A 12,071-nucleotide genomic window follows, 5' to 3' on the forward strand; every position below is an offset into this window, starting at 1 on the left:
AAACGATTAATCGATATTGAAAATTTCTTCTGGCCTCACATTGATCCCTGAGGAATTCCAGTAGGTACGGCTTGCCAACATGAAAATAAGTAATTATCTCTGTTGTTTACTTTCCACTAGCTAAACTGGGATCCCCTGCTCCTGTGTAACAGCTTGGACAGGCTGCATGACCTCCTCCTATGCTGTGTAGCTGACCGTCACGATGTTTTTGAGCACAACAATACTCCATTAGGACATTTGTTGTCAGATCACCAGGTAGAAGTCGTAATATCAGTGATACGAATCCCTGATAGTTTAAAAGATAAGCACATAATGTAGCATAACATTTGATTTGAATGCTGCACGGTCAAAACGCTGTCTTTAAGCTGCAGCAATCAATCTAGTTTGCTTTCTCAGTCAGGTGTTCAATTTACCCCGGACATATATTGAGGAGCAGAGGAAATATCACATTAAAGTCAATAGAGTGGTGCTGGAAAACGACAGCAGGGAAGGGAGCATCCGAGGAGCAGGAGAATTGAAATTTCTTGCGTAAACCGTCAATCAGGAATGAGGCTTCCAGTCCGGAGGGATGAGATAAAAATGGGAGGGGTGTTGGTTCAGGGGAAGGTAATTGGGAATCCGATAGATAGGTGAAGGTGGGGCAGAAGGTGATAGTCGGATAGGAAGATGGAATGGATAGACGGGAAAGGTGTTGGACAGGTCAAGAAGGCAGTGCCGATTTCGGATATGTCTGGGAGACCTGCACCAACCAGCCCCACAGTTATGTAGCTGAACACTTCAACTGCCCGCACACTCCACCAACGACATGCATATCCTGGGCCTCCTTCTTCGCCAAACCCTTCCAATCCAACGCCTGGAGCAAGAACGCCTCATGTGTACTCCTTCTGAAGAGATTTCCCGCTCGCCTGATTAACATGCGTCCCTTTAACAACGCAACCAATACAGATAATTTTCATCATTAATTCCATTTTGGGCCGTGTCTACTCTGTGGAAAGCTTCCGCGGTCACTGAACATTAAAATTAAAAAAAAAAATGTCACTGTGGGGTTACCTTATACAGGTTTAGAAAATCATGAGGGACATTGGTAGAGTGAACGGGCAAGGTCTTTTTTTTTTCCTTTTGGTGAGGTTGTGCAGAACTAAAGGGCATATGTTTAGGGTGAGACGGCCAGGATTAACAAAGTTTCCAACCGGCTACTTTTTCATCCAGAGCGTGGAGCATGTATGGAGTGAGCTGCCAGAGGAAATATTACAGGCTTAGTAAAATTACAGTGTTTAAAAGGCATTTGAGTGGATAAATGAAACGGAAGGGTTTTGGATGGATATGAATCAAATGCTGGCAAGTGGGACGAGATTTGTTTAGGATGTATGCTTGGCATGGCCGAGTTGGACTGAAGGATCAGTTTTACTACTGTATAATTCCCTGACACTGTGACAGAATATTTCATTCCATTTCTATGTAAACCCTTACAGAGGACTAATGGTCTCCACCGTCTCATTGTCACGACCCTGACTGGCTGAATAGGATCCTCATCTCCCTCTGTAATAGCCTCGAGTGGTGCAGTGAGAGAACACCGCATGGAGTAGATGCTGCAGTTGCCATTCGGCCCCACGAGAAACTGATCATTTTGGAAAGACCATGGCTGGTCTGTTTGTGAATGAACACCCATTTGCTGTTTATACCCAATAAATATTGACTCTCCTGTCCATAAATGGTCAGTCATGGTCAGACTTGAATATCTTCAATGACCCATTGTTGTCTGTGCCCTGGGATGAAAACACCACAGACAACACCACATGAAGGAGACGGACACAACGTTGTCTCCATCGTAAATGGGGACTCTCTTAATTTTAAAGTGGATCAACCGCACAGCAAGTCACCTCCTCTTGTGAGAAATAAGTGTACAACAATTACGAAAAGACATCAACCATTTAGGTCATCAAACCTATCCCGCATTCCTATTGATTGTTCAGTAAACTAGTTGTCAAACTCTATGTTCAGTGCATTCTTGGGTAGACATTTCCATTACCGTAAAATATACAGCGTACGAAAGTGGAGCAGAACTAGGCCATTTGACACATCGAGTCGAATCTAAGATCAAAGAAGAAAGAACAAAGAAAATGGATAGCCCACGAACAGCCCCTTCCACTGTAAAAGCCTGAGCCGATCATAATCCATTGTCGAAAACAGTCGCCCAATTCCTAACCATCTGTATCCCTCTGCTCCCCATCTACTCATGCGTCTGGCTAGATGCAAATTAAATGAATCTACTATGCGTGCCTCTACTACCTCTGCTGGCGACACTTTCCAGTCACCTCCCAACCTCGGTGTAAAGCACCGACTGCGTGTATCCCCTTTAAACATTTCACCTCTCAGCTGGAATGCGTGACCTCTCGTTATTGAAACCTTCACCATGGGGAAAAGTTTATCTCTATATACCCTTCATGATTTTGTAGACCTCAATCAGGTTCCTCCCTTAATCTCCTATAATCGAATGAAAACAATCCTCACCTACTCAAGGTGTCTTCATTGTCAGCATCTTCCATACCAGGCAACATCCTCGTAAATCTTATCTGCACCCTCTCGAAAGCATCAACATCTTTTTGGTAATGTGGCGACCACAACATTACACAGTATTCTAAATCCGGCCGAACGAAATCTTGTCCACTTTTACCAAGACCTGCTAGCTATTTTATTAATACCCCGTCCGATGAAGGCAAGCATATTACATGACTTCTTGACTATTCTATCCACCTGTGCAGCAACCTTCAGTGCACGAGCACCCGAGCTACAAATCTTCTCCCAAACTTTGAACACCCTTATAGGCTTAATCCTTTAAAATCCAGACAGGTCCAGAAAGAGGTGGAGTCCATGCTTGACAAGGATTTCATCGAACCGAGCCAGAGCGAATGGAGTTCACTGATCATCTTAATTCCCAAACTGGATGGTGCTCAACGATTTTGCGTGTACTATCGGAAGATCAACGCCATTATAAAATCGGACTCATATCCAAATCCGAGGACTGTATCAATACATTTCATAAACCAGTTACATCACCAAGGTTGAATTACTATGTGGTTAAAGGCAGGTATCCTTTGTGGAGACGGCGCAATGAAAATCCGTGTTTGTCACCCCAAATGGGCTATGTCACTTTAAAGTATTGCCCTTTGGAATGAAGGACGCACCCGCCATATTTCAAAATCACAGGAACACAGGTGTGGCGGGGTTAATCGACTGTACACTCTGTTTGGACGATGTAGTGATCATTACTAAGCCCTGGAAACAACACATGGTATTACAGGCAGAGCTGTGTGAACTACTATGTAGAAGAAAACACGTAATAAACTTAAACAAAACTGAAATCACAAAAAGAGAGGTGTCTTTCATCGGCCAAAGGATGGGTCTTGGAATGTTGATCCAATGGAAAGCAACAACAAAAGCCGTCGAAGGATTTGCACGACTAAACTCGATGGACAAGGAGCTTCGATTCTTAGGACTAAACGGATTCTATTGGAAGATTTTCTTCCCAAAACTCATCAGTGAAGTGGCATGGTTAATAGAATTTCTGAAGAAGAACACAATGCTTGGGAGGACAGAACAATGTCAGAAGGCATTCGAACATTTGAAAGCAACATGAATAAATGGACCAGTTTGAGCGACATCAAACATTTCAAAACGTTATCAAGTTGCCATCGATGTTCGTGACAAAGGAGTTGGAGCTGTACTTCCACAGGAAGACGATGATGTGTTTGTACTGGCAGTTGGTTTATTTTAGATGAAACTTAACATCCACTAAATACTCCACGATCGCAAATGAAATATTGAGTGATGGTACTGGCCTGCCGAGATTTTAATGTGTATCTTACGAACAACTTACGAACAGAGTCGGTTTTCTACACGGAGTACACTGCTCTTACGTTCTGGAACTCTATAAACACAAAAATATGTGGCCATATTCTAGAATCTCAAGTTAAAGACTATTATTTACATATCGTTTATGTTGGGGTCTTGTGAATGTAATTGCAGATACGTTATCCAGGATTGAACTGATAAACCATAGATAATATTGATATCTATCCATTGTTGTACTTAAGTAGGAAGACGATAATATGGCGTTAAATGTCATAATATTGTGTTTTAGGAATAGAGAAATAAAGAAGCCATACTTTCATTACGATGGATTACTTTCCCTTAAAGTGGGAGTTGTTAGAAAGGTGTAGAAATACTACGCTATTAAGAGGATTGAAAAGATAGCAGAACTGACACCACACGAAGTTTTAGAAGGTAACAATTAACCTTTGGTCGAAAATGTAGCAGTGGCTGAGCTGCTATGAGACAAAATCAAATTCAAATTTGGCCAATCAGTTTAAATTGTGCCCAAGGTACCAAACTATAATCAATTGAATGTAGTATTTTGATAATATTAAACCAATAAAATGATCCGACGTTCTGGAGTACAAAACTAGACAATTTTGAACAGTTGAGAAAGAACTGTGAAAACTCCAACAAGTACATGCTGCCTGCAGAACAGGTCTCTGCGCGGTATCTGTTAATAGTTTTGTGCAGCAGAATATTGAGCCCAACCTGGAGAGAAGATCTACAGAGGAAATTTGGCAAACTTGACTGGTTTCCGAATGTGATCGTTTTTCTGTGAACCGGTAATCGAGATATTTTTTATTGTACTCGTATTGTCGAGTGCGACGTAGAAGATAGTTCTAAGAGAAAGGAATTGTAAATTGTCATTGTTTAATATGCTCTGTTAGACATAAAGAATAAAGTTGTTAATTTTACTTCAAATAGTGACTTTTGGGATAGTTCTTTGCCTGTCGAATTTTAACACATTAAATCTTGAGGTGAATCGTCTTTAGGATGTTTGTTGAATTAGCAGAGGAATTATATAACACAATATAACAATGAGTTCCACAGAAGCACCACCCTCTGGCTGAAGAAATTCATCTTCATCTTAGTTCACAATCATTATCCCTTTACCCTGAGGTTGTGCCAATGTGTTCAAGTACCCCATATCAGTTGAAACATTTTCTTCAAATGAACTGTATCCAAGCTTATCAGTATTCTGTAAATTTCAATCATAGAGTCATCGAGTCAGACAACAATGAAACAGATTGTATTTCCCAACAAGTCCGTGCTGAGCAAGTTGAAAACCTAATATAGTTCTGCCTCCATGAACTTGGCCCATATCCCTCTAAACATTTCTTATTCATGCACTTATCCAAATGTCTTATAAATATTGCAACTGTACCGTCATTCATTACTTCCTGTGGACTCTCTGTGTAAAAAAAGATCGTCATCTCTTTTTTTTAAATCTTCCTCCTCTCACCTTAAGAATAGGCCCACAGGTTTTAAAATTCCCCACCCGAGGGCAAGGACAGATGTAGTTAACTATATCTGTACCCCAGCGAGTTTTGAGAAGATTTGTAGTTCAGGTTGAATTTCAGCATCTAGGTTTGTTCGCTGAGCTGGAAGGTTCATTTGCAGATGATTCGTGACCATACTGTGCAACATCTTAAGCTAGTTGATTTTCATATATCGTCACAAAACAACATAAACCTTTCTCACTAATATCCTGACATACTAATGAGGAAGGACAACATTTTGACTGGGACAACTCATCCATCCTAAGACAATCAGAGACATGCACCAGAATTCCTAGAAGTATGGCATTCCAACCGGAACTCTGTCAACAAGTACATTGACTTGGTCCCGATTTACGACCCTCTGAGAAAAGTAACAGGAAATGACTTCACCGCAGGAAATGATATTGCCACGGTAAATGACATCACCAACCCAAAGAATCCCAAACACATAATGAGAAAGCAGGAATCACCAGCAATTCTTCGTCCAAAGGTCACTGAAAATGTTATAGTATAGAGACGAAACGTCTGCAAACTTATATCCAGATATCTATACCCCGCAGGATTGTATAGACATCTTTTGGGTAAACCTCAATCTTCATCACTCCTGTGAAAAAAACCGCAGCCGATCTAGCATTTCCTTCTAACTGAATCCATGTATTCCTTGCACCACTCTGGGATATCTCTTCTGAATTCTCTCCAGCTGAATAATAGTTTTCCCATAATAGGGTAACCAGAACTGGATAGAGTACATGAGAAGATGCCTCACCAATATCCTGTACGATCTCACCATGACGTTCCAACTCCTACACATAACGGTTTGAGCAATGAAGGTAAGCGCAGTAACAGCATCATTAATCACCCTATCTACATGAAACACAACTTCAAAGAACTAAATCACAGAACCTTTAATCTATGTATTTTGCAGCACTCTTCAAGGCAGTAATTTTAATTGTACAAGTCCTGCATCCCTTGATTTTATCAAAGTAAAATACCTTACATTTATCCAACACTATCTGCCACTCCTCAGCCCATAGACCGAACTGATCAATGTATCATTTAAACTTAGGTAACCTTCTTTCCTCTCTGCGATGCCACCATGGAGAGTCATAGACGTTTACAGCACAGACAGAGGCCCTTTTATCGAAATTGGTTCATTTCGGTCAAAATACTTGTCCATATTAATCCGATTTCCCAGCTACTGCCCCATATCCTGCTAATCATTTTCTACCCATCCATTTCCCCAAATGCCTTTTAAATGTTGTTGATGTACACACATCAACACTTCCAGTGGCGTCTCATTCCATATACATACTGCCAGTGTTGGTGCTGTCTGCTAAATGATTGTCCCTACCTTCGCTATTCTTTAACAAATCACTTACTGCATATAAATGACAAACAAAATAGCCAGCACTGATCAGTTTGGAGCACCGCTCGTCACAGGCTTCCAGATCATAAATAACCCCATCAGCACTATACCCTTTCTCTTGTTATTAAGTGAATTTTGTGTCCAATTAGCAGAACTCATTCTGAACACGATGGGATTGAACTTTACACATTTGTCTACCATTCAGAAAGTTTTCAAAGGCTTTACTTAAGACTAGATGAGCAATGCCTATTGTTGTGGCATCGTCAATCCTCTTGATTACTTCATCAAACACTCGAACAAATTTGTAAGACACAGATGCCATATCACAAAACCATGCTGACGATTCTGATTCGTTCCTTTCCTCTGTAAATGCTATCTTTCAGAATAACCTCCACCAACCTTCCCATCACGGAAGTCACACTCACACTTCTATAGTTGCCAGTCTTCTCCCTGAATTCCTTTCTTCACCAAAGGTATAATATAGGCACTGTCCGTCATTTGGAACCTCACACATATTTATAGATTACGCAATTATTTCTGCATGGTTCCTCCCTGACTTCCCACCATATTTGGGATACACTCGGTCAGGGTCTGGAGATTTATCCACCATTTCTGTTTTCTCTGACCTAGAGCACTTCGACTCCTGAAATTGGAACGATTTTCAAAACAAGTAATATTTATTTCCCTGAGTTCTGTCGCCTCCTTCAGTCCAACTAGTCTATGCGAAACCGATTTTCGAAAATGAATTGTTCCACCTTGCATGCAACTTGTGTCTCTCTAAACCCTTCATGCGCCTGTCCAAATGGCTGACAAATCTTGTAACAGTACCTGTATGTACCACTTGCTCTGGCAGTGTATTTATTATGCAACCCATCCTCTGTGAAAAGGTTGCCCTTTATTTCCCGTTACATCTTACCAGTCTTGGACACTCCTATCCAAGTTAAAAGATCGTTGTTGTTCATTTTATCTATAACTCTTATAATTTTATAAACCTCTGTGAAGTCATCCCTCGACCTTCTATGCTGCAATCAGAGAGGTGCCAGGCTATGCACTCTCTCCTCGTAACTTAAAATCCTCCACTACTGAGAACATGTAGACTCTTTGTTGCATGAAGCGACACAGAGTAGAAAGCAATCTAGCTGCGTTAAACTTCACCTACTCTCCATTTGTTGACCTTTGATCAAATAGTTTAGCAACAGAAACTGCCCAGCTTCATATATGGAATGTGAACATTTGTGCTAGTTTTTTTAATGTTCAGTACTTTGGAAGATCAAACAAGTTTTCCTTTTTGCAAATGTCCTCAATCCTCGCATACTGTTGAACTGTGAAGAAAGAAAAGATTCATTTCGATTTTCCACAGTTAACTTTCTGAACAAGACAGTTTTACTATTGACGATGAAATAATACCTCCAGAACCAATGGTCAACGAGTGCTTAATTATCAATTTTGAAATTATTCAGGCCTTTCTGCGCATTGCCTTTATTCAGGCAAATGAGAAAACTTGAAAAGTATTGTTCTTTGTTCTCGGATTGCTTGTGATGATAGATCTCTCGCGACATACCTCGAGGATCACAAGTTTGGACACCACTCAATAGCCAATTGAAAGGAATATTGAACGGAAGAGAAGGAACCCATTTTGCTATTAAACTCAACTCTCTCACTGCACTGGGAAGTGATGATGTCCAGGTAATGTCACAGTGCTAATCTTACAGAAACGTTTTGGAACAAAGGAAAACCGTATTCAATGAACGTAATAGAACTAATGTAGATTCAGGCCAGAAAAATAGCCCGCCAACTTCTTGCTGTACCGTGGTAAGAGAGTCAGTCGTCCTCATCTTCTCTTACGATCATGCATTTGATATAGGACTCACTCAAATGTGTTTCGCCGTGAACTAACCTGTGGACAATTTCGTCTTGCTTGTGAATCTTAGCTACGTTCGAGTGCAATAATCGTTTGCCTTTTCTAAAAAGAGCATTCGAACCCTCTTGTCAATGACTGACCACCTTAGTGCCAAAATGCAAGTACAAAGGCTCTGGTTCATCAAGCCAGGTATCACTCCAGGGTAGGATTTATTCTGTGTTCATCCGAGTTCGAAAGAGAATATCAATGAGGGCCGACACCTGCACGCAAGGGCACGAACAGAGAGAGACATCATATACAACCATTTCTTTGTCGTCGAACTGTGCTTCGGAAATGTAACATCTATGGAAGACATATCTGAACTGGCCATTGTAAAGGTGATGAATATCGTGACTACTCCTCGGAATATTCACGTTCGTAGATCTTCAACAAGCATGTTTATGAAAAGGGAATATGTGACACGAACAAACATGTCTCCTCGTATACATGCATAGTTAGAGCCCCCCACACAGGCAGCAGAATAATAATTTATATTTTACCGTTGTCAGAGGCATTCAGACCTAAAAGGATAACTCCGAGTCAATATGTTTTATGAAAGGTGTAATCGATAAAATCTTTTGGGATTTAGTTTGTTCCATCGTTCGCATTCAAGTGACAAATTCATTCAAGATGTACGATTTCCACCTCCGAGCCAGAGCCTCATCATGTATGTTTAAAGGTTGGTGGTTCAGCATATCGTTTTCCAATGAAACCAGCAAAGATCATCAGACAATATTTTGAGTATACTCACCAAAGAAACTGCCCAAAATATGTCCACAGTTTCGACGCATGTCAACGTGCTACTTGCCACTTGGTCAGCCACTAGGATAAACTAGTTCAGAAATAGGGAGTGCTTGTATTCCTCTTGCAAAGAATCTGTAGGAAATATCTAATTGCCTTCGGAGAATGTTTCTCTGTGGATGACGATCATGGTAGCAATAGGAGTCATGGACCTAACGTCGAAGACAACGTGCTACATCCAGTGACACACTTTAAAGTTCGGCCCTGGTTATTCCGAGAAATACATCACGACTTCAATATGGAAATCAGGGTATAAGTTGGAATTAAATAGTCGTAGGCGATTAGCTTATGTCACCTCGCCCCATCTGAATGGTTGGCTAGCCAAAAGCACTTGTAACGGTATTCTCACAATCAATATTAATGCCAAGTGTCGAAGTGATATTTTATTGTTTGTGTATGGGGGAGGGGGTGCAAGCATGCATACTGTCAGCGAAAATATTGAAAGTAACGCAATGAGAAATTGTTGATGACAGGGATAAAGGTAACATAATGGGCAAAAAAACACTGATTATCTTAAGGCGTTAAACGTCATGTTTAAAACAATGTTCAAGATCCAAACAGCGAATTCAAAACGAGTTTAGAACATATAATTAAATGAATGTGCTCTGTTAGAAATTCGCTGTTGTCTTTCGACACTCTTGTGTATTCTGGAATGAGTTGACTCCAATAATATGAGACAAATGGAATAACCAGGAACAATAATTGCAAATGATGTTCATCACGATCAAGTACATATATTTTTGCATGGTTATTGAGAAAACCTAAAGAGTGCTTGATGTTATTTAGAGATTTCATTCTTCAACTCGAGTTAAAAGAGATGCTGTTGTCAATAAATGCCCGTGTGTTGTCTGGTCATTTATGAGGACCCATGGTATTGGATGATAGAAAGTTTATCAAGCACCACACACGACAAAAAAAAAATCACTCTACATTTACTTCACCAATTTCATTTAATATGTAATGTACCTCATTACATATTACTCAATGTACTTTCGCTCATTGTCCAGAACTCTCAGAACTATTGATCCAGCCTGCTCATGGTCTCCTCATAAGACAATCATTGCCTTGATAACCAATAAAGTGATCATATTTTGAATTGTCTCCAATGGAGCTGCATTATATCATTCCTCAAGAAAGGGGAAGTGAAACTCTACGCATAATCCTGATATGGTCTCACCAATGACTTAAAGAGTTGCATCAACTCTCCATGGTCTGGATTCAGTTCGGTCATTTCGCTGGATGTCTAATTTACAATGCAGACAGATGCACATAGCGTGGTTTTAATTCCTGCATCGGCTGCGGTTACTATGACGCACTATTCTTTTCAGGCTGTTTCCACACCTGAGGCGTGGTGACTCTAAGGTTAAACTACCAAACTATTTTCTCTATCATGAGAGGGCAGCTTGTGAACTGAAAGGACACTCGCAACTTTGAGTTTAGTCTTTAGTTCAGCACAAAAATCTCCTCCTTATGTCCTTATCTTTACACAAAAGATGTTCGTGCTGCAACCTCTCTAAGAAATTTGCTTTTGTGCCCTGCAATAACTGACCAATATCCCAAAGTGCGTTTCTGCTTTCCAATGGAAATGCCAATGTTATCGAAATTGGATTGCATAAATTGGAAACTACGGTCAATTAAGGAGGAGAGAGTGAGATTGAACCCTGTGTATCCGAACGTGAACATTTCCACAGCTGCACACAACATAGACCTTTCTCGGAACAGATCTGGACCTGATTCCATCAGGTTAACATTTCCATTAGTTTCTTGAGTGTTCGTGATGTTCACCAAATTTGTCAATTATGTTACGTACAAATCTTAATAAGGCTAGTTGAAATTTTAACAATGCAATCACTAAGTCCTGTTAATATGGTCTTCGATGCTGCTCAGCAAGAACTTCGACACACTGTTTATGGAAAGCATAAAAGTTAAAGGGACAATCATGACAATGAGAGTGCTCTCACCAAAGTTGTTTTCAATTCTGAAACACATTACATCAACGATCCCTTTTTATTGTTGCTCACAAAGAAACGGTTAAAGATGGTTACAGAACGGGAAAACGTAGGATGGGACAGTCTGAACGAGGGAGTGGGAGAACACACGGTTGATTGACAGAGATAAATACAATGCAGAGCGAGAACAGAAAACACAACCAATCTTGATGGCCTGCCATCGGCTGAGCCATCAGTTCAGACAATAACTGACAATAATGTAGTTCCTAACAGAATATATTGAACTGTTCAGTTACACAGAGCTTTCAGTAAATACAGGAAGAGAATGTTAAATATTAAGTCCGTTTTGTGAAAAAAGTAACATTTGATTGCGATTCAAAATTTATGAACCAATTGCTATTTTAACAGTTTGACGACTTGTGAATCACAATCAAATCACAGTTAAAGATTGAGGTGGTCAGTGAATCAACATTAAGAAGATAACTTATTAAACCTCATTGCTAATCGTTTGTAATGTTTGGAATTTCTTATTTTTGAAACTATTTTATGATCCATGGGGGTGACATCGTAATTTAGCAATAGTAACAGAAGATGATCTTTGTATTTTATTTATTCATTGTATTCTTACTTTCGCTGATACCACATTTGCAAACATGTAAACTGACTGCAGGTTGGTTCAC

Source organism: Chiloscyllium plagiosum, unplaced genomic scaffold, assembly GCF_037043375.1.
Source record: "Chiloscyllium plagiosum isolate Xiang-an unplaced genomic scaffold, Cpla_swu_hap1 HiC_scaffold_29, whole genome shotgun sequence".
NCBI classification, from domain to species: domain Eukaryota; kingdom Metazoa; phylum Chordata; class Chondrichthyes; order Orectolobiformes; family Hemiscylliidae; genus Chiloscyllium; species Chiloscyllium plagiosum.